Source organism: Triturus cristatus, chromosome 10 (genome assembly GCF_964204655.1).
Source record: "Triturus cristatus chromosome 10, aTriCri1.1, whole genome shotgun sequence".
Lineage (NCBI taxonomy): Eukaryota > Metazoa > Chordata > Amphibia > Caudata > Salamandridae > Triturus > Triturus cristatus.
In genome coordinates this window covers 559,464,942-559,491,215 of record NC_140593.1, presented here as the reverse complement: position 1 = coordinate 559,491,215, position 26,274 = coordinate 559,464,942, and the positions used below count along the sequence as shown (strand labels likewise).

Below are 26,274 nucleotides of genomic sequence, written 5' to 3'. Positions count from 1 at the left end.
CAAATTGTGAGGTGCTAAACTGAACACAGGAAAGCGCTATATTTTACCTCATGCAATGTGGACTGTTTCTTTAATGTCATGTGATAGGATCGTCGAATCAAAGGCAACAGAGTTATTACAATATACGATGAATATTATACATACATATACACACACACACTTCAATATGGCAACAGATGAATAAAAAAATATTTCCAAGAAAAATAAAAAATAAAAAGTAAAAATATAAATATAAATATAAATATATATCTCCATATATATATCCATATATAGATCCATCCCAAAACCTTGGACCTCCGGGTTGGGACCCAACAGCTACGGTGTGCGGACGGGTGAGGAGCCCGTATCAATTCAGCCACTCCTCCACATTGCGATTTACAATAATTTTACATTTCCTTGTATGGAGAAAGAGTGTGACTAAACCACTTTGGTGTGAAGGACGGTCGCCATCTTCTATGTCTTTGTAGAACCTTTTTAACTGTGTATTTATTCTATGTATTTTTTAATGGATATTGTGGACGATTTTGTAGTGTGTGATGGCTCGCTTTACTTTTATGGTTTTTAATTCAAAGACTGAATACAGTTTATACTGATTGATTGATGGTTGTACCTCAGCAGTCCATTAAGGAGTATGTTCAATTATGCCCATTATGACTTACTATGTTCTAAGATGGCCGCCGCTATCACTCTAGACTATCCTCATGATAGCCTGTAACCCGTCATTTATTTTTATGCACACATGCGTTTTCTATTTCTTTGTATGAACAAATGGTAAATCAACCTGGGACCAAGGAGTGCAAGGCGCCGAAACCCATTGGGTTCTTGGTGGTGAGGTGTAGCTACGATTGCGGTGCGGGCACCACCACACCAGCAGACCAACCGCCATTTTACAAGTTGGGTGGTCAGACAGCCATGGGACTGTGGAAATATGGATTTTTCTGGTCAGTTATGTCCCCTATCTTGGACCCCAACGGTTCTATGTGCATGTTACAAGTACATGTATGTTCCCTCCAGTTCCAGTTATGAAGACGCAAATACATGTGCGTCCACCGTTAACATGTCCTCTTTCAGATCCGCCATGAATGGGCCGGATATTCCATTCCCAAGTACGAAAGGCCACCGCCTTTATATGGTTCACTTATGCCATTTTACAGTTCAGACGAGTAGGCCCTGATTCTGTCATCAAGCTTTTCTTGCTTTCTATCTCTGAAGCTCCAGTCCGAGCCTGCATCTCTGACCATGAACTTTGTCTCATCCTCTGCGCGGCTCACAGTGCCTGACATCAGCTTGCTGCCTGCCAAGAACTGTATTTCACCTTCGAAATTATCTGCTCCGCTCCCTGCCCAATGCATTCCTGTCTAGTAGTTTAAGTAAACATTCTGCCAGCTACCGAGCAAAGGCCCGGCTTCTCTGTCTTTATGCAAGTAATTCATAGCCCTGTTACTATGGAAGATTCCTGCCCTCGCATCTAGTGTAGACACTTAGACGCTTGTACACGCACTAACAGTCAGTATAGTCAGTATAGAATAAGATTCTACTCCAAGAAAGCCCCTCTTTTGGATAACATAGTTCTTTAAACATAAGATGTTAGATATGATTTGGGATTAGGTTGACTTGACCCTCCAGACATCTGTCGCCACATGTAGAGCTAAATGTCAAGTCCCCTTCACCCCCTAGCTGCACGTCAATCACACGTCATGCTGCTGTGCGTGCATTTCTGCCAAGTATTTCTGCTGACATTGCGAAATTCTTTCATGGAACCACCCCATTATGACATCATGCCTGATGACGTTCCTTTGTTACGCCCAATCACGCCCATTTTTCATTACGCATGTACAATGTTATCTTCCTTATCAATTGTTACGCCTCTCGCATTTGCTTCACTGTAATGCCTATTGTATAAAAGTGATTAATTATCAATAATGTATGTACTTCACTTCCTGAACCTCCGTGGTGATGGAACCTGGAGGCCACGATTCCGAATCGTCCATTGGAATAAAGCCCATTCCGAACCTCTAATACCACGGATTCTGCCTCTTATTTATTGAGCTATTCTTATTATGTTCTGTATCAAATTAAGTCCCGGTAATTAAATTATTTACCACATAAATGGCGCCCGAATAGGGACACTTTCTCATCTCACGCGCCGGCGGTGCGTTGCAGGCCCGGTCTCCTGCCACAGCTGGACGGACAACAACGCGTACCAGCAGGATTTCCTGTATCTCCCTCCGGTCAAGCGGGGGCGACTGAGGCTGCGATCAACACCCAGACGAGGCGGTGAGAAGTGCGAAGTATCCCGACCAGAGCCTAGCTGAGAGAGCAAGATCCGAGGTATACAGAGGCCCACCAGGTTTCCGATGTCCTGAAGTGTCCGAAGTTGTCGAGTCGAGTCCAGTCCGGTCCAGTTCAGTTCAGTTCCGTTCCGAGGCCTTCCGTTCCGAGCTACCCGGTGAGTACCATTACTGGGGAGGCGTTCTGGCGTGCACATAAGTTGTGCCGGTCCAGACGGGTTTGGGTACACAAATCCGGTCTGCACTGTTTTAGCAGTGTATCTGTACTGTTTAGCAGTATATCTAGTATATCAAGTATATAAGTTCAGAATAATTTCCGTTAATGTCGAGAATTATGTTTTATGATTAAGTTTTCTTAGATCATCGTCATCATCATCGTTGCTCATTTAAATGTTAAATGTTAAATGTATTAATACGTCCTGCATATTGTGGTGTGAATGACTGTTCATTATTGTGTTTTTATTGTATTAAGTTTGTTCAAGACCAAGTATCAGACCAGTTCTCAATATGCCGCTCTTTTCGAAACTAAGACAGATCACAACTAGAAAAGGGGTACTCGAAGAAGCTGTTCCCATTCCTCCTAGGGACACTCCAGGGTACTTCATGTATCATAAACACGGCCTAGACGCTATATTATTTCTTGATCTATGGGTAGACTACACTAAGGAATTACCAGAAAGTCAGAGGTGGCCCGCAGCTGGGACCTGGGATGCAGATTGCATCGTTAAAGTAGAGGAAGAGTTATGGAAAAGGAAAGCCAGACAGTCACAGAAAGACGCCATTGAATTATGGCGTAAAGAATCGTATAGACGTACAGAAAAAGCATGTAGACAGGAAGAGAAGAGTAAAGAGAATTCAAATAAAGTTCGAGAAAATCTATTAATTGAAGAAGGTACACGAGTAAAATCAGAACAAGTAGACAGACAAAGAAATGCCCTTATGAAGGGTATGTATCCCCTTCTGGCCGAGGGATTACCTAAGGCTACTCCGGGGATACCAAAAGACTTGCCACCCCCATTATTCCCAATAAAGGTACATCCTAAGGGGCATCCTAGAACCGCAGAAGATTTTTTTCTTTCCTCATATTTAGATGACGCAGCTCCCGAGTATGCTAGCCCCGCCCCGCATAGGCCATCGGCCGGGGAGGTTCAACGCCAAGATCCTGTATCTGTATCTCTACAACAACAAAACCTGACACAAGTTCTGGCAAGCACGTCCGTTTCCACATCTGTTCCTACAGCTACTTCTATAGCTGTGTCCACACCTATAGTTGCTGTATCGCGTTCTACGAATCCTTTCACGCCCGATACTCCAGACGGGGCTACTGGGGGTGCTACCAATATTTTTTCTACGCCACCCAGAATAAATAAACTCACCTTTCAAGAGTCAGCACATCCACGTACCCCCAAACTCATAAATTCCCGCACGCTTAAGGAACTTCTTATAGATTGTAGATATGACCCTGTGCCCGGCAAAGAGGACGAAATGATCCTGGCATCATTACGTATCAGACGAGCCGCGGTGTATTTAGGAAAGCTACCAGGAATGACTATGCATTTAGACAATATATATCATTATGTCCAAACAGGGCGAGATTCTGAAAGTATTAACAGAGCTATGGAATACCAGAAAGTGGAGATACAGGGGGAACTGTTACGTTTCCTCATAAATTGTGTGATCAGAAATCAAGACCGACCGGGGGTAGACCCGGAAACAATGGAAACTCTTACCAGATGGAGCCAGAATATATCAGAAGGGAGACATGATAGGCAAAAATGTATAATAGCCATGTGCAGAAAGATCCGTAAAGAAATAGAACGCCTACACGAAGAGAGATTAGCGGTAGACCAGTTTGAACAAAACGAGGAGGAGGAAGGATCAGGACCGTCCACAGGACAGTCAGAAACTATAGCCTATGTAGGTAGAGGAAGATCTTGTAATAGTACTAGACGTTTTACTGACCCGATACGTCCGATATGTCCAGATAATAACAGGAATTTCCAAACACCTATAATAAATATGAGGTCCCCCGAGCATTCGTTCCAAGCCGCTGACAAATTACTGCGAGAACGAAGGGATTATCATTTACTCGATTCTATGGATGAACAAGAATTAGCCAGGTCAGCCGTTCATTGGGTTGACAGTCCCGAAAAATATGGTGATGATACAGTAGCACACACATTTTTGAACCTCACCCCAGATGAACAGCGTTTAGCTGGGATTTATATGATTCAACAACTTCTTATACTATATAAAAGCCAACACTCAGATCCTGGTCCCTTACCTGATATATTGACTGAATTACTCACGAATAGATGGAAAGGTTCAGGTACTAAGTTAATTAAGGAAATACTAGAATCCAGAAAACAGTACATTCTTTTTGTATGTCCAGAACATGATTCACTGCCCATCAAGGAAAGACCGATGTATTACATGGACAGACAGAATCCCTTACGAGAAGTACACCCAATAAAGGGCGAGGACAATCAGTTTAAACGTGTATTTGTATATACGCCCATATCAAAAATAGAATTGTTAGAAATGAAGAAAGTGGTACCCAGTCATGACAAAGACCCAGCGGGTTTCCACCGAGAAATTAAAGACATGTTACTCATGGGAGAGTATACCTATCCCGACATTATGACAATATTAAAGGTATTAATGCCTGCTGGCATTTATGAAAAACTCAAGGAAAAAGAGTGGGAGGTAGGAGACCAAAAGATAGATTGGACAGCATTAGAAAATGAAGAAAAGGCCCGAGGTCCAGGTTCGGGGCTTGGGGACAAAACTAAAGCACTACCAGGTTTACTAGTACAGGTACTGCCACGTTTATTAACCACGAAAAAGGAAGACTGGGGTGCAATTTCAGCCTGTAAACAAAAGCAAGATGAAGACACTAGTGATTTCTATGCCCGATTCGAAAAATGTTTTGGTATAAATAGTGGTATAAAAGCAAGTAGCGAGTCATACCCACATCTGTTTGTGACAAAATTAGTCGAAAATTCCTTGCCCCAAGTGAAGAATAGAGTATTAAAATTCGAGAGTACCTGGCAAGGTAATACCCCATCACAAATGTTACAGTACCATTACAATAGAATTAGAGAAGAACATGAACATGAACAAAGACGCATGAAAGACACGAAAATGAAAATGCTAGTCTCTCAGACAGTTCCAGCTGAAGGACATAAAAAGGGTACGACACATTCCGGTGAATCAGCAGGACCTGTAAAAGGGACATGCAACTATTGTAAACAGCCAGGACATTACATACACGATTGCCCAGTCCTGAAGCGTAATATCGCCACAGGTATTACAAAAGAAAGACCACGGCCACCTAGACAGGATCAGAATGAACAAGGAGCACCGCAGCATGCACAGTCCATGCCAGCTCCACAACAGTCTATACAGTTTGTGCCAGCCGCACCAGCGTTGCCTGCTGCTGCCACACAAACCACGACACGACAGCTGTACCAGACCGCACAGTATGACTATCCTGATTATCAACGATATGCATGAACCAGCCTAGAGAGGGAAGTTGACTTACCCCTTATCGAGGTCCCTGTAGACCAAGAAGGACCTTATGTACATAGTGAATTATTAGGCCAAGATAGAAAATTTTTACTTGATACAGGGGCAAGTCGAACAACTATAAAACGTAGTGAAGTTCCAGGGGCACCCCTCTCAGGCTCTCAGAATATTTCCCTTGGTTTTTCAGGAAAACCTATTGTTAATGAAGTATCACAGCCTCTTCCACTTACGATAGGACCCTTGACCAGAACTACAGATTTATTGCTTACTAAATCATGTCCAGAAAACTTGTTAGGTATAAAAACACTGAAAGCTCTAGGAGCTATAATATGTTGTTCTCCGGAAGGAGTAAGATTGTTTTTACGTGATTTCAAAGGTCATTATGTGTCTCGAGACATGGATTCCCGACTGCAGACTTTACCCACACATTTATGGGCACAAGGCCCTACAGATGTTGGTTGCATGAACATTACACCATATCGAGTCACACTAAAGGCAGGAGTGGTACTACCACGAATGCGACAATACAAGTTACCCCCAGATGCTGTAATGGCTTTACTGCAAATCATTGACGAGCTTATTGGCCAAGGAGTGGTTGTGGAGACCGACTCCAATGTATGTAATTCACCGATAATTCCGATTCTTAAACGAACTGATCCAAAGGCTCCCCCAGTATATCGATTGGTTATTGATCTGCGCGAATTAAATAAATGTATTATACCACAATACCCCGTAGTTCCAGACATCTCTTCATTACTGACAGCTATTGATTCCGAAGCAACGTTCTTTACTGTAATTGATCTCAAGAATGCCTTTTTCAGCGTCCCAATAGATCCGGAAAGCCAATACTTGTTCGGATTTAGTTTAAATGGACGTAGCTTTAAATTCACACGCGCACCTCAAGGATTTACAGAAAGCCCCAGCATCTATAGCCAAGCACTGAAACGAGAACTTGACAGTATACACATGCCAGTCAACACTGCTCTGCTCCAATATGTCGATGATCTGCTGATCACCGCCCGAAGCGAACCTGAATGTGAAAAAGCATCACTGGCGGTTTTACAATTTCTAGCCGAAAAGGGGCACAAGGTGTCCCCTTCTAAGCTGCAATTCTGTGTCCAGCGAGTTATTTACCTTGGTCACTCGCTGTCCAAGGAGGGAAGGCAGCTTACACCAGATCGTATCCAGCTAATTGCAAATATGCCAATACCCAAGACACAAAAGGAGGTGCGGGCTTTCATAGGCCTCACTTCATATTGTAGGCAGTGGATCCCTCAGTATGCATTTCTAGCAAAACCACTCATTCAATTGACAACACAGGAGGCAGCCACATCGACTGTCCTCCCTTGGACTCAGGAACACACACTAGCTTTTGAAAGCTTAAAGAAAGCTCTATGCCAAGCACCTGTTTTAGCAACACCATGTTACAGAAAACATTTTACACTCTTTGTTACAGAACGAGAAGGTACTGCCTTGTCAGTACTCACACAGGAACAAGCAGGATCACACAAACCGTGTGCTTATTTTTCTAGTACATTAGATCCCGTAGCTCAGGCTCTGCCTGCGTGCCTGAAATCAGTGGCAGCGACAGCTTTAGCAATCAGACAAAGCGATGCCATAGTGTTAGGACATCCATTGACAGTCCAAGTACCACATGCAGTAGAGGTTCTTGTGAATCGAACGCAAACACAACACTTGACCATAGCAAGACTTACAGGTTACGAATTAACATTGTTTCAGCCACATATAGAAATCAGACGTTGTAACACATTGAATCCTGCCACACTTTTACCTATAAATGGAACAGACCCACTAGCTCATGATTGTATTGAAGTTATTACAATAACGACGAAACCCAGACAAGACTTGACAGATGTCCCATTGTCAGACCCAGACCTGACGTTGTATGTAGATGGTTCATGTATGAGAACAGGTACAGGAGAGTTAGTGGCCGCTTATGCAGTCACAACAGACACTGAAATTATTGAAACCAAGTGTATAAATACCTTGTCCGCTCAAGCAGCAGAGCTCGTCGCTCTGACACAGGCCTGTATTCAAGCCACAAATAAAAGAGTCAACATATACACTGATTCACGTTATGCATTCGGAGTTGTACATGACTTCGGCGTGCTGTGGCGAGAGAGAGGTTATTTAACTTCTCACGGTGCCCACATTCAGCACGGACCCCTCATTCATGCCTTATTAGATGCAATACATCTACCCATTGCAATATCGATTATGAAATGCAAAGCTCATACGAAAATTACTGATATCATTTCTCAAGGCAACGATCTAGCTGACAGAACAGCTAAACAGACTGCTCAAACTCAAACATCCGACATGACAAAGACAATAGTCCAGACACCAACACATTGCATGATGGTTAAGGATCCCGCTCTTGATGTAATTGACATACAGACACATGCTACTCCAGACGAGATAAGGAAATGGACTGAATTAGGAGGGATCCAAACGGATCAAGGATGGATGACGAAGGAAAAATCTGTGTGGTTCCTTCCTGATTCAATGGTCCAAGTCATTATTAACACTGTCCATAGTCCAGCGCATCTAGGAGAGAAAGCTATGCTAGACAGCATTCAACACATTTGGTTCAATAAGCATTTACGAGCAGCAGCGAAACAAAAAGTTCGTACCTGTATGATCTGTTGTCAGTTCAACCCAGGAAAAAGCATTCCCGTAGAGCAGGGTGGATTTCAGCCTCCTGATCACCCTTTTGAAATCCTCCAGATGGATTATATCCAGATGGAACGATGTCGAGGATTCAAATATGTTCTCGTAGTTGTCTGTGCTCTTTCCCGTTGGACAGAGGCATACCCGGTTTCAGATTACACTGCCCCGACTACTGCCAAACAGTTAGTTCGAGAATTCTTCCCACGATACGGTTTACCACGTGCTGTCTACTCAGATAACGGCCAGCCGTTCTCATCCGAACTAATGAAACACGTTTCACTTTTGTTAGGCTATCAGTGGAAATTCCACTGTGTCCGACACCCCGAGGCAGCAGGTCTCGTGGAAAGACATAATCAGACCCTGAAAATTAGATTGTCCAAAATATGCAGGGAGAAAGGAGTCGACTGGGTAGTAGCATTACCAGTTGCACTCTTTTACATGAGAATGGTAGCACACTCTCGAACAGGGCTATCCCCGTATGAGGTGATCTTTGGCAGACCACCAAATATGTGGGGGACGCCTATACCACGTAAAATAACTGATATTGACTGTAATATGCTGACAGATTATTTGGCTTCCTTGATGTCTGCACTACAATCTTGTCGTTCACAGGTAGCTGCAGCTTTTCCTGACAACACTGAGGTGAAACCCCATGACGTAATTCCGGGGGATCTCGTTTTAGTGAGGAACTTTGATCGAAAGACTCAGCTGGATCCTAGGTGGAGGTCGCCGCAATTGGTCTTGCTCACCACAAGGACAGCCGTGAAGATCGAAGGCAGAAAAGGCTGGGTACATTCAAGTCATATCAAGAAATTTTATGGACTACCATCAGATGTAAAACCTACTCCTCGCGTGTCTTCACCCATTGACTCAAAACTTCCTTTGGTTGAAACAAGTAGTCACGAACATTATAAACTAAAACTCAGATCTAATCAGTCGGGCAATTTGATTGTTTAAGTCCTCTCCAAGGTGAAGCGGTTGAATTTGTCTCTGACATGTATCCCTTAGATCTGAATAGAGGAAAAACCCGAAAAATGATGAAACGACATGCATACTGTAAATCACTGCGTAGTCATTGCACAGTGACGTTATTAATTTTGTTTTTCTTAAGTCTCTTAATAATTATTGCAAGTATATTGTTGCACATATATTATCCTATTTCTAGACATGTTTATAATGTTACTGCTGAACATTCTTTTAGTGAATTACCTCCGCATGAATTGTCATACAGATTTGCGCTGCGCAATAACACTTTTATTAGTATGTTACATCATTCCCATCAGGTTAACAATGCTACAAATTGTTGGATATGTGGCCGACTCCCTCCCTATCAGAACTATAAAGGAATTCTACCTCTTTTTCCATACCCGTTCACACACAACGGCTCCTGTGGAGCATGGTTTAGTTTAATTAATTTCTTAGATTCAAATTCTGCAGTTTATCAAGACAACTGGGTATGGGGAAATCTGAACTTAGTTTTACTTAAAGTCTGCCACCCCAACAAGGAGGGACTCCCCAAAAGAACAGGAACTGATCTAGAAAATGAAGTATATGGATTAGGTAATTTTACGCTTAATCTTATGATCCTAAATATCGAATCCGAAGCTACTCCAATTTTGCCCGCCATGTCAGTATTTCCAGTAAAAGGTGAATTATGTGTAAGAAAGAATGGTTCCATACATATGGGCCATAGTAGATGCACCACTGTAATAGAATTCAGTGATCAAGGCAAGTCGACATTTAGAGCTTCCCGCCATTCCTATTTTATATGTGGCCAGACCGCATATATACGCTTGCCTCTAGATTGGGATGGTACCTGCTACATTGGATTCCTTTTGCCACCTGTTTTTCTAGCTCCTCCTGATTATCACAGAAATACTCATTTAGTACACAATAGAGAAAGGAGAGATCTCCCAATAGTCGATTACACTGAAACAGCATGGGAAAAATACACAGATTTCAATAAGGGTCTCTTTCCCTATATAGGTACCGTTACTAATAGTAAGCTGATACGTAGATTAACTAGAACCCTTGAAGCAGTAGTGAACGAAACTATTTCCGCCTTAGGCAATTTAACAGAAGAGCAGTCTGCTATGCGGATTGTTGTGCTTCAAAATCGTCTTGTCCTTGACGTCATCCTGGCCGATAGGGGCGGAGCTTGTAGGGTCATCGGATCAAGCTGTTGCATTTTCATACCAGAAAATTCGCCATCTGTATATAAAGCTATAACCCGCCTTCATAAGATTGTGAGCCAGATACACCAGAATCCAGGCACCTGGACTTGGTCCGGTTGGTTTTGGAGCGTGTTATCAGCCTGGGGATGGAGAGTTCTATCCTTCCTAGGTATTGGCCTTCTCATACTATTCAGTTGCTGCTTATGCCTGCAATGTGGACCAGCGATTTGTGGTCTGTGTGCCACATCGTGTATTCCACATCAAGATTTTCATTCAAGATCCCGGAAGAAGAAAGAAGAACAAATGATGCTATATGAACAGATCAATGGATTAATGAAGATTGATATCTCTTGACGGGCAAGTAGGGGACAAGGAGGGAATGTGGAAATATGGATTTTTCTGGTCAGTTATGTCCCCTATCTTGGACCCCAACGGTTCTATGTGCATGTTACAAGTACATGTATGTTCCCTCCAGTTCCAGTTATGAAGACGCAAATACATGTGCGTCCACCGTTAACATGTCCTCTTTCAGATCTGCCATGAATGGGCCGGATATTCCATTCCCAAGTACGAAAGGCCACCGCCTTTATATGGTTCACTTATGCCATTTTACAGTTCAGACGAGTAGGCCCTGATTCGGTCATCAAGCTTTTCTTGCTTTCTATCTCTGAAGCTCCAGTCCGAGCCTGCATCTGTGACCATGAACTTTGTCTCATCCTCTGCGCGGCTCACAGTGCCTGACATCAGCTTGCTGCCTGCCAAGAACTGTATTTCACCTTCGAAATTATCTGCTCCGCTCCCTGCCCAATGCATTCCTGTCTAGTAGTTTAAGTAAACATTCTGCCAGCTACCGAGCAAAGGCCCGGCTTCTCTGTCTTTATGCAAGTAATTCATAGCCCTGTTACTATGGAAGATTCCTGCCCTCGCATCTAGTGTAGACACTTAGACGCTTGTACACGCACTAACAGTCAGTATAGTCAGTATAGAATAAGATTCTACTCCAAGAAGGCCCCTCTTTTGGATAACATAGTTCTTTAAACATAAGATGTTAGATATGATTTGGGATTAGGTTGACTTGACCCTCCAGACATCTGTCGCCACATGTAGAGCTAAATGTCAAGTCCCCTTCACCCCCTAGCTGCACGTCAATCACACGTCATGCTGCTGTGCGTGCATTTCTGCCAAGTATTTCTGCTGACATTGCGAAATTCTTTCATGGAACCACCCCATTATGACATCATGCCTGATGACGTTCCTTTGTTACGCCCAATCACGCCCATTTTTCATTACGCATGTACAATGTTATCTTCCTTATCAATTGTTACGCCTCTCGCATTTGCTTCACTGTAATGCCTATTGTATAAAAGTGATTAATTATCAATAATGTATGTACTTCACTTCCTGAACCTCCGTGGTGATGGAACCTGGAGGCCACGATTCCGAATCGTCCATTGGAATAAAGCCCATTCCGAACCTCTAATACCACGGATTCTGCCTCTTATTTATTGAGCTATTCTTATTATGTTCTGTATCAAATTAAGTCCCGGTAATTAAATTATTTACCACAGGACCGCCGGTGTTGCGGTGGTCTTGAGGCCGCAATATGCTTGGTGGTGCCACTGCGGCACCGCCAAGCATATTTAGGAGCTTCCTCTCTGCCACGGTTTTTATGGCGGTGAGCCTGCCATGAAAAGTGTGGCAGAGAGGAAACAAAGGGGACCTTAAAGGGCCCACTGTTGCCTCGGGCCATGGGGTGCATGCAGGGGGACACGTTGTGCCCCCCTGTATGCATGCACCCTAGTTCCTGCACAGCATGGACTGCAGAATCCATGCCGTACAGGAACTGCCTTTGACGCTCCCATTGTGGTGCTCTTTTTCAGAGACACCACTGTGGGACTACCAAAGAAACGCCTGCCAGACACGAGAAAACTCATAATCTGGCAGGCGGTGCCCACATGGCTTTGGCGATGTGGGTGAAGGGCAGCAGTGTGGCGGCCCTGCTCTCACACCACCAAAGTCGTAATCGGGGCCAGAGTGTGTAGTGTTTTCGTCTCTGTGCCATGGGCTATGATTTAGGATTCTTGATCATTGTGACATCAGGACTGATTGATGTGATGGTCTTCCACATTCTTGCCTATTTTTACAGGTGAATTTAGATGAGTGGGTACATTTTGGTGGCAACCCGCATGGGTAATCGGAACCCCAACCTCTATGCAAGTTCAGATTATATGCAACACCGACCATTTATAACAATTTAAAGTCTGCATAAGGGTGTTGTGCACGCAGTATCCTTGATTGGCACTACTTGAGTGCATTAAGTTTGGAAATCACTGGTCTGCAGGGGTGACTAAGTGGCACCCGGTGGTTGACTGGTGCATCAGCAAACGCTGGCCTTCATTTCGATATCAATGATTTGCTAAAGTACAGATTTGAAATGGTTGGGTAATTGGAGCATGCTGATGGGAGACAGCAATTGCAAGGCAAATAGAGGGAAGCTTGCCTTGGTTGTCTAGGAGAATGACACAAACAAACAATGGCTAACTATTGTGTTTGATGATTCCGAATAGCACGATTGTAGTATGATGGGGAAATTAGGGCATGTTGATGTGAGGTACGAATCACTAAGTCGTGACTGGGCTGTCTGCCTTGAATTGGTCAGGCACACATTACTAGTGTGCCAATTAGGGTGTGCACATTAAGGTAAGATAGATTGTGCATGGGAAAGTTCACAGACAATGTTAATTTGAAATCTTGCCTCTATTGCAGAGTTTTGAATATTCTGATGGCGACTATTGGAGTGCCTCAGTGCTCACACTGAGTGTTGTGTACATTCATTTGTTGGTTAAATTGTGTTGGATGCTGTACAACAATTGTACATGGACTGAGTCAAATTTCTTTTACACAATAGGTGCATCAGTCAGATGATAAAGGCCCTGTTGAGACCCAACATGGGTCAAAATGTCAACACCTCCTCCCTTGGTTGTTTAGCATTTGATATTGCGAAGAGATATTGTAAACACACAAATGCAATCCTTGTTCATAATTGCTTTGAATTATCTTGCAACCCTGAGCTTTGTACAGTGTTCCTTTTATATGTTTTTGTCTATATGTATATATATTGTTTGAGCACTGCGTTGCTTCCACCACTATTACTCTGTAGATATTGAACCTTGTTCCTACAAAGCAAATTAAGTAATGGTGGAAACAAAGAAAAATCACCTCTACTCTTTTTGGGGTATTATTTGATAAGAGATTAAGGATTGAATTAATTTGTGTACCTTCTAAATATATGAGAGGTTCTGTGAAAAGGGAGTACCACAGGACAATTGTTGCTTTCTATTCATGGACATTTAGGTGTCGCCAGGGGTCGCAGTTGCGACCCCTAGCTTGCCCTTTGCTGCGCTTGGCACTGCCAATGCGACCCCTAGCCTCAGAGGTGGCAAAATCAGTGCCAAGAACAAAAGAGTAACTCGCATTATCAGAGTCAGGCTCTAAACTTGTTTTCTGCTCATTTTTATTACTTTAATATTGAATAATCGTTTATTATTCACTATTAGTGTAATAAAGTGGAGCAAGAAGATCTGGACCTTCAATGGCATCTTGGGTAAGAAAAATAAAATGGCTTTAAATGTATGTTGTGTGCATGCATGTGGGTGAGAGTGAGTTTGCGTGAGAGCGTGTATGTGTGAGCATGCATGTGAGATCGTGGGTGGGTATCAAAATGAGAGAGCAAGCATAAGTCAGATTAAGAGTGAGTGTGAATGAATGATTCAAAGTGAGAGTGAGTGCAAGAGACTAGGTGAAAATGAAAGAATGCAATTGAGTGCTAGTGAATAAGTGCATGTAAGTGAAACTGTGTTGTGCTTGCAAATCCAATGTTGGACCTGGCATGCTTCTTGGCATATAGAAGCACCCTTGGCAAAATGTTGGCACTTGGATACGGAGTCAAAATGCTAGTGCCGGCACACAGCAGGTACTTTTTGGCATTGGGCACCTATGAAAAAAAGGCAGGGCTGGCCTACTGGATGAATCCACTGCATAGGTAGACCGTGTGGCAAATTGCTGATGGCAAATTGGAGGAACTTCTTGACATATGGGAAAACTGTGGCAATGTCATGGGGGCATCCATGGTAAAATGTGGTCAACAACATATGAGACATAACCTTTGACATAAGGCACATCCATAGTGTAAGAGAAGCATTATGAGGAAGATTCTGGCACTGACATATTGTATGTGATGTTTGGGCAAAATGGTCCACCATAAAAAAGGCTGGTCCTAGCAATGGAAGTAATTTTTGACGTAAGTGGGCACCCATAGGATATTTTAAAAACATAATTGGGTGAACTCATGGGGACTGTTAGGTTTCATTAGCTATGCACACCATGAAAAGACTTAAATATTTAGTGAGTGCCTTTACAGAGCCTACGGCTGTTTAGCAAATTTATGTGACAATTGTGCATTAAAATCCACTAGTAAAGCACATATTTTTCAAACTTTTCTCAGGGGAGAGACAACCCCACCCCTCTGTTCTCCCCTAAAAGAATATAGAATATTAATTGTGGAATTATTACATAACTTCAGAAATGTTAATTATTGAAATGTCATCAGGATTAGGGTAGTGTGACATTACTTCGTGGGATGATTCAGAGACAAAGGTCATATGATGTAATTTCGAGTGACATCATTTAGGTCAACGGGTATATAATGTCACTTCCGCTACCCCAGGGATTTTGGTGAATCGACAACCATGATTCTATTATTGATTTTACTTGAAAAAGATACAGCCTCATACAGCATACTATTTGTATGCACTTCCACAACACAATGAATTGAAAAATGGTTCCTTGGGTGATACCTACACCAAGAGAGGGAGGTGGACTGTAACAGTGAGAAAAGAAAATAACAGACGAGAGCCTGTTCTCGATAATTTTTGGACAACAGGTCAAGAGGATCACGAGTGAAGGTATTGGGGGCTAGGTTTCTAGTCTAGTTTTTTTAAGTTGTGTTGCTTTACCCATGCCCGGTGAGTAATACTGGTCTCAGAAAGAACTTCTTGACCAAGGAATAGTTTGTGTCACCAACAAGGTTACATCCTTGTATACCACCCTAGGATCCAGATGGCCATATGTAGGATTTCCAGTGGTCCACTTGGTGTTTGAGGCAGATAATTTAGATCAATACACAATAAAATGTGTAGGCCTTCTTCAACTTTTTTTAATTGGTGTTATTTTTCCCATCCTTTCTATGCTTCCATCCCAATTGGTAACATTGTTTAACTTCTGTAATGCACATTTCAAGAGAGTACATCTTATTCTAATAGGCAGTAAGCCTTAGCTCCATGGCATGCAGCTTGTCATGGGCTTTCATTGTAACGCAATCAAAAGCCTCTCAGCCCTTGTCAGGGCGGAGAGATCTTTGTCTTTCTTCAGGCGGGAGGATGTCCATAGCTGGAAAAACTGCTCCACAGGGACTAAGTCTCCTACTTGTATTCCTGTTGTGTCCCTGGGTCCAGACTGGCTTCACCATTGCATTTTATTCATATATACAAAGTCTCTATGTCGTCCCTGTTGCTGCTTTGCAGCCATTCAAGTAATCACTGGGAGCCACCGGATGTCGGAAAGCCTCTCTGATCAAAATAGAAAGGGAGCTGTGAAAAGGCAGCAGTCTATGCTCTTGAAGCAGGTGTGACACCTGTACTGCACATATCAATTCACTGAGTCTCAGTAATAGTCACCTCCTGTCCTGAACACACCAACAGCCTTGTACCATTAGTCCTCAAGGGGAAGGGCGAGAAGGAGCGTGTCTCTCGAGTCTACCACAACCTTCCCTCCCACAGCCCAGAGCTTCCCTTCGCCACCCAGCAGCTGAACCAAAGTGCCTGCTGCAGCTCTTTCATGCTCTCCTCTCAAAGGAGTAGGGATCACACTCTGCATCTGTGGTAAAAGGTTGTCACTGTCTTGCCCCTGAACATCAGGAAAGGGGCAGTCACATCTCTGGATATGCATAGACCTACACGAACCAAGGCCCCCTGGCTCTCTGGTGCTGCACAAGCGACTTGAGCAACAAGCATTGGCATAGCCAATAAGTCTTGCCTTTGGGCCCTTATAAGTGTTTAGCCATGCAACAGTTGTTGTTGCACCAAGGATATTGTACTGCATAACTTATAAGGTCCCAAAAGCGAGACCTATTGGCTATGCCAATGCTTGTTCATGATTACTACTTGCTTAAGTTGCTTTAATAGGTATCCCCAAGATATGCATAACTTAAAATATGAACTTTAACAATTGTGCTAACTTTTCCAATAGGAAATGTGCAGTATTCATACAGTATGTTACGCTGAATGTGCACGATGTAAAAAGTAAACTAAATGTGCATTGATTTCTAGCTTTCGCTCATCCATTAATCAAAAAGAGTTAAACAGGCTAGAGCATGTTTGGAAGGCAGGTTTGGCGAAGTAAATGAATAGTACCAAAGTACAGCCTACACGAAGAACGGGTCTAATTTTCTTTCAGAGCAAGTAAGGGCAGAAACCCTACACAAAGTATCCTAGTGCATGACATTTATTAGCAATTCCAATCACGTCGAAGTAGAACTGGGAAGTCCGGGTAGGGCATTGTCTTCTGAAGATGTAGCAGTCACGTCTACTCTTCTGTCACCTGAAACAACAGACAGCTATTGTTCATAAACTATGTTTTCTCTTGAATCAGAACATTTCGGAACTAGCGAGTGCCGCACTAGAAATGCACGAGCTTCAAAATAACAGTTTATGATTCTTACTGTCTCGAACGTTTTTGTAAATTATGAATATTGCTTTAAAAAAAATATATATATAAGCGCCAACTTGTTACAAAGTGTTAAATTACAGAGCAATGGTTAGTAGGCCTGAAAAACGCTCAGGTCCGTATTAAATATAGACCACAACGATGCGCGTTAAAGCTGCATCTGGCAACGAGGTAAATATAAAAGTTAATAAAAAAGGTTAAAAAAAATGACAGCCAGCATATTGAGTCGTCAGGTGTACACTTTTTTCAGCACCAAACGTTGTTTGTTTTAGCCCGCAAGAATGTATTAACAAGCAAGAGGAAAGACAGATGGTGGTGAAGGCTGGCGGTTCGCGCGTGAACGCAACGTGCATGCTCGCATGAACGCAAGCTTGTCGCCAGCCAGCAGCACTTTTAAAACTCACCTACTAAAGTCTCTCTGAGCAGCGCATGCGCACTGACTCAGCGAGACCTAAAAAGTGAGGAGCACAGAGCCCCAAACTCAATGCTAGTGCAGTCGAAGTAGAAAGGCTGAAGGCGCATACAGATTTGAGAGAGACACTGCCATCAGAGTCTGTGTAGCCTGGTCACCACCAGCCATTCCACTTAAAAAAAAAAAAAAAAAAACTTTGAGCTAAGATGATCTTACAAAGTTTATGGAATGTCAAACCACTCGGTCATGTCAAATGTGCAAGAAACAGTAATCTTTCAAGTACAGAATTTCATTATGATTTTCTAGATTATTTCTACTCTGAATTGCAGAAGCAAAATGACAGAGGCAACACCTATTGCCTGGATACTCCCTTTGAGTAGGTTTTTCTGTGCCCTCTTGACAACATTTGATGTGTTCTGTCTTCCTAGTCGACTGTGTAGGGTCTAGGGATAAAAAGGGTGACTTCAAAAAAGCGCTATATTGAATGGTCCCAAAAATAATGAAACACACGGCCAGTAGAACAAGAACGGGTAGCTATAAATAAGATTACACAAGGAACCCCTTGTGTTGCCTTCCGGTATAATTCTTTTATGAAACATTTTACAGACATCTTTCTGTATGCGGAAAAGAACTTTGATGCTGCTGACGCTGAAGATCACCGTTCCATTATACAAAAGGGACAGGGCCAGATTGGCCTACAGGGCAATCAGGGTGTGCCTGATGGGCTGGTCTGGAAGGTCGGCGTGTAGGCCGGTTTAGTGGCTATAGGAGGGCCGGTTTTATGGACCCTGTTTTAACTGTGGATTTCCCTTATACTAAAAGAAATATTGCCTGCAGCAAACTTAAATCCATGTGGTCAGCCATTCCTTACAAAACATTTATTCCCGCGCGTCTTTACAAGTTCAAATCTGTCCCAGTCTGAAAACATGGGGAACGTTTTTACTTCTCTAATTCATAAATAGGGGCCACTTTTATTTTGGTGCCCGGGCCTATGGTCTGTCCGAGTCTGACCCTGGAAAGGGAGCAGTCAGAACGAACAGCGCACCACGCAGCCTTAAAAACTACTTTATTTGGCAGCGTACACTACAGGATGTAAGAAAATAAACTACAACAGAAACCAAACAAGCTAATAGTCCAAATAATAAAAACAACAAGGTTATTAACTAGCTTTTACATCGAGTTACATCTAAAGTTTCTGGGCACTGTAAACAAGTGTTACTATTACCATATTTATCAGCAGGGCACTAGTCGGGGTACACGGCGTCCAACCACTCTTTTCACATGGTAAACGCCGTCCCCCCTGCCAAGAAGTTGGGCCCCACAGAAATATACTGAACGTGTACCGGTGTAATTTTCAGACACCAGGACACATTCAGCAGCGCATGCACGTTGTCTGCTTTCGATTCCCAGCAGCAATGTGCAGGCAGCGCGGGAGCTTTTTAGGTCTCGGGACCATCCGGTCGGCAGACCGGAAGTCCGGAGATTTAATGACTTGGGAGAAGAGGGGTTTGAACCCGCCCCTCTTCTGCCCTGTTCTCCATTGGCTGGCCTCGTAAATGCTGGCCAGCCATTGGAGAAGAGGTCCCGTCACTCCAATCCTGCCCAGTCCTTTTCGGATCGGGGGCGTGTTTTTTGCGAAAAGTCTCAGGGAGGAGACAACAGCAAAACACGCCCCCGAATCCGAAAAGGACGCTCCCTTTCTCCGAGGCATTTCTACTCTGCCTCTCGGAGAAAGGCGGTGGTGTGCCTATCCGCTCGATGGAACGGGCCCCCTTCACTCGTCACTCCTGACAGCCATTATTGACAACATGTCAATTCCAGGATCTGAAAGCAGCGGGGGCCGGCGCGGACAATCGGCATGCGGACGTGGAAGTGTGGGGCGGCTTAAAGATGGCGAGAGATACACTCAGATACACATATTCATTTGCATTTTTTTTAAGTGCCAGCAAACACTCCCTGCGCCCTTTAACTCTGTGCGGCTCCCGGTGGAAGCGAGCGCGACGCTGCTATCTGCATTGTGCGGCTGGAAACTTCCTGTGTGTATTGATCCCTTGCTGAGAGCACTGTCCGTCATGGGGCTGCTTTGTCTGGCAGTCACTTCCATTTGAATTTGACTGACTGAGGGAGCCTGGTTTATTTATTTGTAAAGGACAACAAGGCTTTTCATTCATAATTCCGGCCGCGGGGACGGGTGCTAATGACAGAGCCCTGAATAATGAGGGCGCGCGGTATTCAAGGCAGGAAGGAACGCGGCCGGGGGTTAGACCCTGCTGAACACCGAGCAATGGAGCAAGTATGCAGTGGTAGTTACTCCTCCGACTGTTAGGATATCAGCAAAGACCCATTATGGCAGCTAACAGAGCAGGACATCCCCAGATCGGATAGATAAGCAATTGGCTACACGTGGCACGCCTGGGGGTGGGAGGTGAGGTGGGGGGAAAAGTTGGGGGCGGTTTACAATGTTCAGCAGGGAGTCTACGGCCTAATAGATACCTTGATGGACTGAATGTGATGTAAGCTGTAGTATCTTTATTAGGTAGATAGTGGGGGTGGGGGCCTTGGTCCATTAGCACGGCGCTCCAGACTACCTTGGATATGTACGTGCAGCCCATCAAAGGGTACAATTGAATGTACGTAATTTACAATATTGACGTGCCTTATTGAATGTCTGTTTAAAATTCAATAAAGTATGCTTTAAAAAAAATAGAGGCAACTTGAATAAAATAAGTCTCTGGCAGCTCTGCCGTTTCTCCTGGAACCAGCCCAGTCTGTGCCTCACTGCCGAGCTACGCTCACATCTTCTGGCGTTTTTCATGTTTCAGATAAACAGTACAGAAATTAAAACATTTTAAAGTTAATTTTTACAGTCCAAGAGATGGCATGTTCTTAGCGGATGAACAGCAATCTCTCTTGCATGGCTCTGTGGATGCGTTCCATAACAGCACTGGACTCATGGCAGGCACACCAGAGGGAAGGGGTTGGAAAACAATGGAAGGCATATGCTTACGCAGTTGTAGATATCTAGCCAGTATTTCAGCTGAGCTGCCTTTTTTACAATTTTGCGTCTATCTTGCCTGTATCTGAGTGAACCCCCAATCTTTAGTTGACGATAGCTAGAGGCCATTCGCCTGGATTAGGAGGTGAATGGTGACAGTAGCACAGGACTTTAACTGCACCCTTTAGGGAAACCACATACAGGCACCCAACCCTGTTTGAGGTTGACGCAAGTCAACCATAACTGTGCTCCCTTGCCTATGCGGAGGTGTGGCTAGTATGCATGTGTACCAAGGAGAGTGAATGGTGGTGACACAGTGTGAAACCGTACACACAATGGTGGTTTCAGGGCAGGCTTTCTTTTGCCCAGAGTAGATGAAACCAACTCCTCAAAATCTAGGCTTACCTGTTGGTGATAGAGGCTTTCCATCCCCTTTTATTCTTGTGTAGGTTTTCCTTTCTAGAGAGAAACGTCTTCTATTGCTAAATGTTGTCTAGTAGTAAGCACTCTTATAGGTCTCCGTTTGGCTGGAACAAAAAAGAGTTTAATGGTTTAAAGTGCGCTGACCTTGGATACCTTGTGTTAGAATCCCAAAAAATGGAGTAGAGATGTGCTTGCTCCAGATTGGCGGAATTACTCTTAAACAATGCAAAACCTTGGTTGACTGAAGATTTTACATTCTAGCATCAAAGGTGGATAAAAGTACAGTTTTACCAGCTCGGAGGGGTTAATATTTTATGTGGGCTTAAGGGACAATCTTGATACCAGTGTTGGCAGATACATACATAGGAGCAAGACCTTCGCTGACGGACTGCCCTCCGTCAAGGTGAGGACAAGCCTGGATTGCTGGAACTCAAAAACAAACAAAAATAATGTCATGAGCAATGCCAATAGCTCCAACTTTACCAATGCCGAGACCATTGCATTGTAAATGCTTGTTTTCACCTCCAGCTGTGCCAAAGTTAGGGGGCCAATAAGCCTCCTTTTGTTTGAATATCCTGGCTGAAAGCGGCCTGGAAAATCACACTTAAATGTAAATACCACCGAGGGGAAACAAAGGCACACAGCTGTTTATCTCTTCACAGGTACAAGAGAGGCAGCTTTTGCCTTTGTTCAGTCCCTCTATACAAGAGATGCAGGCACTATAAGAAAGTCAGGCGTGTAGGTCTGTACCTGTATTTACACAAATAAGAATTTCAGTAGCACTATTATGTTTCTTTTATAGCGCTACCCAACCCAAATGCAGGGTTTCAGAGCTCTATACACATACTACATTGACAAATCATGTACATGTGTAAATCAATGTACAAGGCGAGTTACATGAGACAGGGTTACAAAGTGTAGGAGTCATATGTCCTTCAATGCTCACTGTGCTATATTACAAGGATTACAATTTATGCACAGCAGGTGACAAAAGGATCTCTGTGGTGAAAGCAGTCACACACTTACCCATCTACATAAAATAAAAATGTGTCATCTGCATGTTACGTGATGTGATTTGCAGGAGACGCATTAACCCGCTATGCTACTTTGATTTCAATCTGGGACTTCACAAAACACAGATCTCTCCAATAAATGCTTTAACCACCAGAGTTCTCACCATTATTACTATTTCCTGATATTTACACGGCACCATTACAGCAGATGCCTTAACCCATAAAATGTTTTAAAATGCAGACTTTGCAACCAATTAAGCAGAACATGTCTACTGCCATGCTTCTCCTTGTTGCCAATTTCTTTGTGGCAGGGTTTAAAACAAGCATTGGCATAGCCAATAGGTCTCGCCTTTGGGACCTTTTAAGTGTTTAGCCAGAGCTATCGACTTTGTCAATGGATGCACCCACAGTCTTGAAGTCAGCGACATATGTCCATTGACTGGTCCTTCCCACTGCAAATCGGACACAGGAGTGAAGGCATCTGGTGGGTCACCACGATGTCAATGCCCACGTGACCTGGCTGGGCTCCACCAATAAGTCAGTAAATTTGTCTTCTATGAAATAGGTTTAAGAAGATTACCATCTCATGCCATCCTGTCGCTAGTGTTCATAGAGGGGGACATAGAGAAAGGCTTAGAACGTTGTACCCGGTGGTAACAGCGCGCTAAGTATGGTGACATGAGAATCTTTAGGAACCACAGGACGTGCACTTTTCAAATACACCCTTTTAGGGATACAAAGCGGTCCTTAACGACCCATGCGACTGACCGGTGTCAGTCAAGTAGTTAGGATGAACTGCCAGCCAATCCATTGGCTGACAACTCAACTCCAAAACAAACACAAAAAAACAAGTTATATTCCTGGCTTTCCCAGTTGCACAGGTTTGCTCCCTGGCAAGTTTCCTTTTGCTAAGATGACTTTATCCTCTAGGACTGGGTGTGCTTGGAAACAGGCTAAACGCTATATAGAAACATGGATTGATGCATCTACAAAGCACGTTTTTCGCGCTCATTAAATAAAGCAGTTTTAGTTTCAAATTAAAAAATGATGTGGCTTACAAGACACAGCCACAGAGCAGATATATCTGCAGCTATAGAACGTTCCAGGCGTATACAACAGGGCTAAGTTGCTTGCGGTTTTCGGATGTGTGCATACACAAGTGACAATGAAGTTTTCCTACCAGTTCCGGACGGGTGTGTGCATACACAAGTGACAGTAACTTTTTCCTACGGGTTCCAGACAGGTGTGTGCATACACAAGTGACAGTGACGTTTTCCTACAGGTTCCAGACAGGTGTGTGCATCAACAAGTGACAAGTTTTCTTATGGTTTTAGGTGTCTCCGGCAGCCCCCTTTCCGCCTCTCCTTCCCAGGAGTGCAGCATCCCCCCCACTAGCAGCAGGGCCATGCCGGAGCCATGCCCCCCTTCTCCTCCTGCACTTGCGCCCCGGTGGTCGTTCTGGGCTTCTGTGCGCTGCCGCAGGTGTAGGGGCACAGTTTGTAGCTGGCACACTGCTGCAAGGGACCGTCCTGTGGCCGCTGGGTCGGGTTACAGCTGAGGCTTCCTGGTGAAGCCGGCGGTGGGAGGCGCTCTGGGGCCAGCCTCCCTCCCTGAGCAAGGACCAGAGGTTGAGGGAGGTGGACAAGAACGGTCATGCCACACGCAGATGCCAACCTGTTACCCAACTCATTCCGACCTACAGCGTGTTTGTTCATGTGCATCCTCAGAGTTTTAAGTAAATATCTGTGAGTAACGTGCAGGTCACATGTTCGAATCCCGACAGAGCCACCGCGGCTCCTCACTCACCTGAGGCCGTGGGTCTGAATATCATTGTTGGGGTGGCAGCAGCGGTGTTTGTTATTTGCAGCACTACGCATGGGCATAGAAAGGGTGGGGGACATGGGGGGTGTTCATCCCCCCTCCCAGATTTACGAGTGGAGGGGACACGGGGGCAAAAACAATGCGCACTTCCACTGTTCGCAGAGCTATTGGAGCTTATAACAAGCATGTGCATTGCAATAGGACTCGCATTTAAGCAAGACCTGTTGCATTGCAAACGGGAGTGCGGGGAGGGGGGCCGAGAAGGCATGGAGTGCGGACGAGCAAGAAGGTACGAACACCGGGTGTGCGGGGGGGGGGGGGAGAAGGCACAGACTGAGGGGAAGGCACGGGAAGAAAATATTGCTCACATTGTAAATAAAACATACTGTAAAAACACGAAGTAAAGGGGCCAGTAGCCATGGAAGGATACAAATGACGACATGGCAGTCATAAGGAGGGACTAACAAGCCTATAACCAATCAGAAGACAGCATTCAGGAACTAAGCCAATGAAAAATATGGGCGGAGCTTCCACTCCATACTGAATACTGCATGCCTCGCAAAGCGAGCAGTGCATGCGTGCTGCCACTATAGGCTCGACCCAAAAATAAATATATTAGTCGAGGCCCAGATTTTGCGCCGTGGTTGAGCCACTTTTTTGGCACCACCTAGACGCCAAATCTCATAATGTGCTGAAATGTAATAATTGTTTACCTGATAAACATGTATGAGGTCTTAATTTCTGATGTCACTTCTTGTGAGGTCACTTCCTGTGATGTCACGGGTCATGCTTTCACTTGCATACTGCCTAACCTGGTTAGTCCCCTCAATTCTTTTTTTAGGACTTGGGCCCTGTTTATCAGGACTTAATTCACGAAGCTGGAAAGATGGAAGGCTATGTCACCCTTCAAACTCAGCGCACTGCATATTTCATTGGCAAGGGTTGAACTCATCGAGCCATTGGGACAAAGATTTCTCCCTTCGGTTCCAGAAAAAAATAGCTTTTCAAAAGGTGGAGAGGTACATTCAGTACTGAAGAGGCAGTACCGGAAGTTGAAACTGCGAGAATGGGATTTTCCTCAAAGACGCTCCCTTATTAAGGGCCTGATTTAGTGTTTGGCGGAAAGAGTACTCCATCACAAACGCAACAAAGCACCTTGCTCACCAAACCCCTGGTCCACCCGCCTCATTTAGAGATGGGCAAAACCTAACCATTCTGACGGTCTGAACTTCTACTGGCTCTGTCGTCAGAATATTTCCTTCAAAAGAATACTTCCTTCCGCGGCCCAAAAGAGAAGGGGTCGTCGGAGGAAGGACATTATGTTGTCTGTCCTATTTAAGGTGAATGTGTTAAGATACATTTTTCCTATCAATCATCGCCTGTTTTTTGGGGCGGTGAGGGAAAGAAACATATAATGGTCACCACACCCTGGGAGAAAACTCCCATTCTAAAAAACAAAAAATGTCAAATATTTAGGGACGCCGTCAAATGCACTGGAGGGCCTCCAATAAACTTTTAGTACATTGAGAGACACCACCAGGGCACACGTTGGGGGTACACGCGGGTACAGGGCATCCACCCCCTATTTTCATAGGGTGAACACGGTCCACCCTACAAGAAGCCCCCACTGAAATATGCTGAACTTGTCCCAGTGTATTTTTCAGGCAACGGGACACTTTCAGCAGCACACCAGCCCCTTGTCTGCTTTCTTTCAGAGCAGCAACGTGCAGGCGGTGAGGGGGCTATCGTATTTCAAACTTAAGCTGGGCCCATAATAAATGCCGAATTTAAGCGGCCATCAGGCTTCCTTTAGGTCCACTATCCTAGTTGGGAGCAATCGGATCGTCACACCTAGATGCAAGGGAGGGGGAACAAAGGCACACAGCTTACCTCTTCACAAATACTTAGGAGAGACATGCTTTACACTTTGTATAATCCCTGGATCTAAGAGCAATGCATGCACTATAAGAATGTCAAATGTACATTTTAAATACCAGTATTTTATTTTTTATAGGCACTAATCATCCCAATGCAGGGAGTCACAGCGCTTTATATCACACATGCACATTATACATTGACAATAAATCGTATACATTTGTAAATCAATGTACACGATGTGTTCCATAAGACAGTTAGGGTTACA

The 26,274-nt window shown here is 44.1% G+C and overlaps 1 protein-coding gene across 1 annotated transcript in view; it reads right to left on the bottom strand.

Annotated features, from left to right (window-relative positions):
- The window catches only part of LOC146789728 (tetratricopeptide repeat protein 21B-like), a 330,277-nt gene that overhangs the window by 280,373 nt on the left and 23,630 nt on the right, over positions 1 to 26,274 (bottom strand). The gene's annotated exons all lie outside the window — the stretch shown is intronic.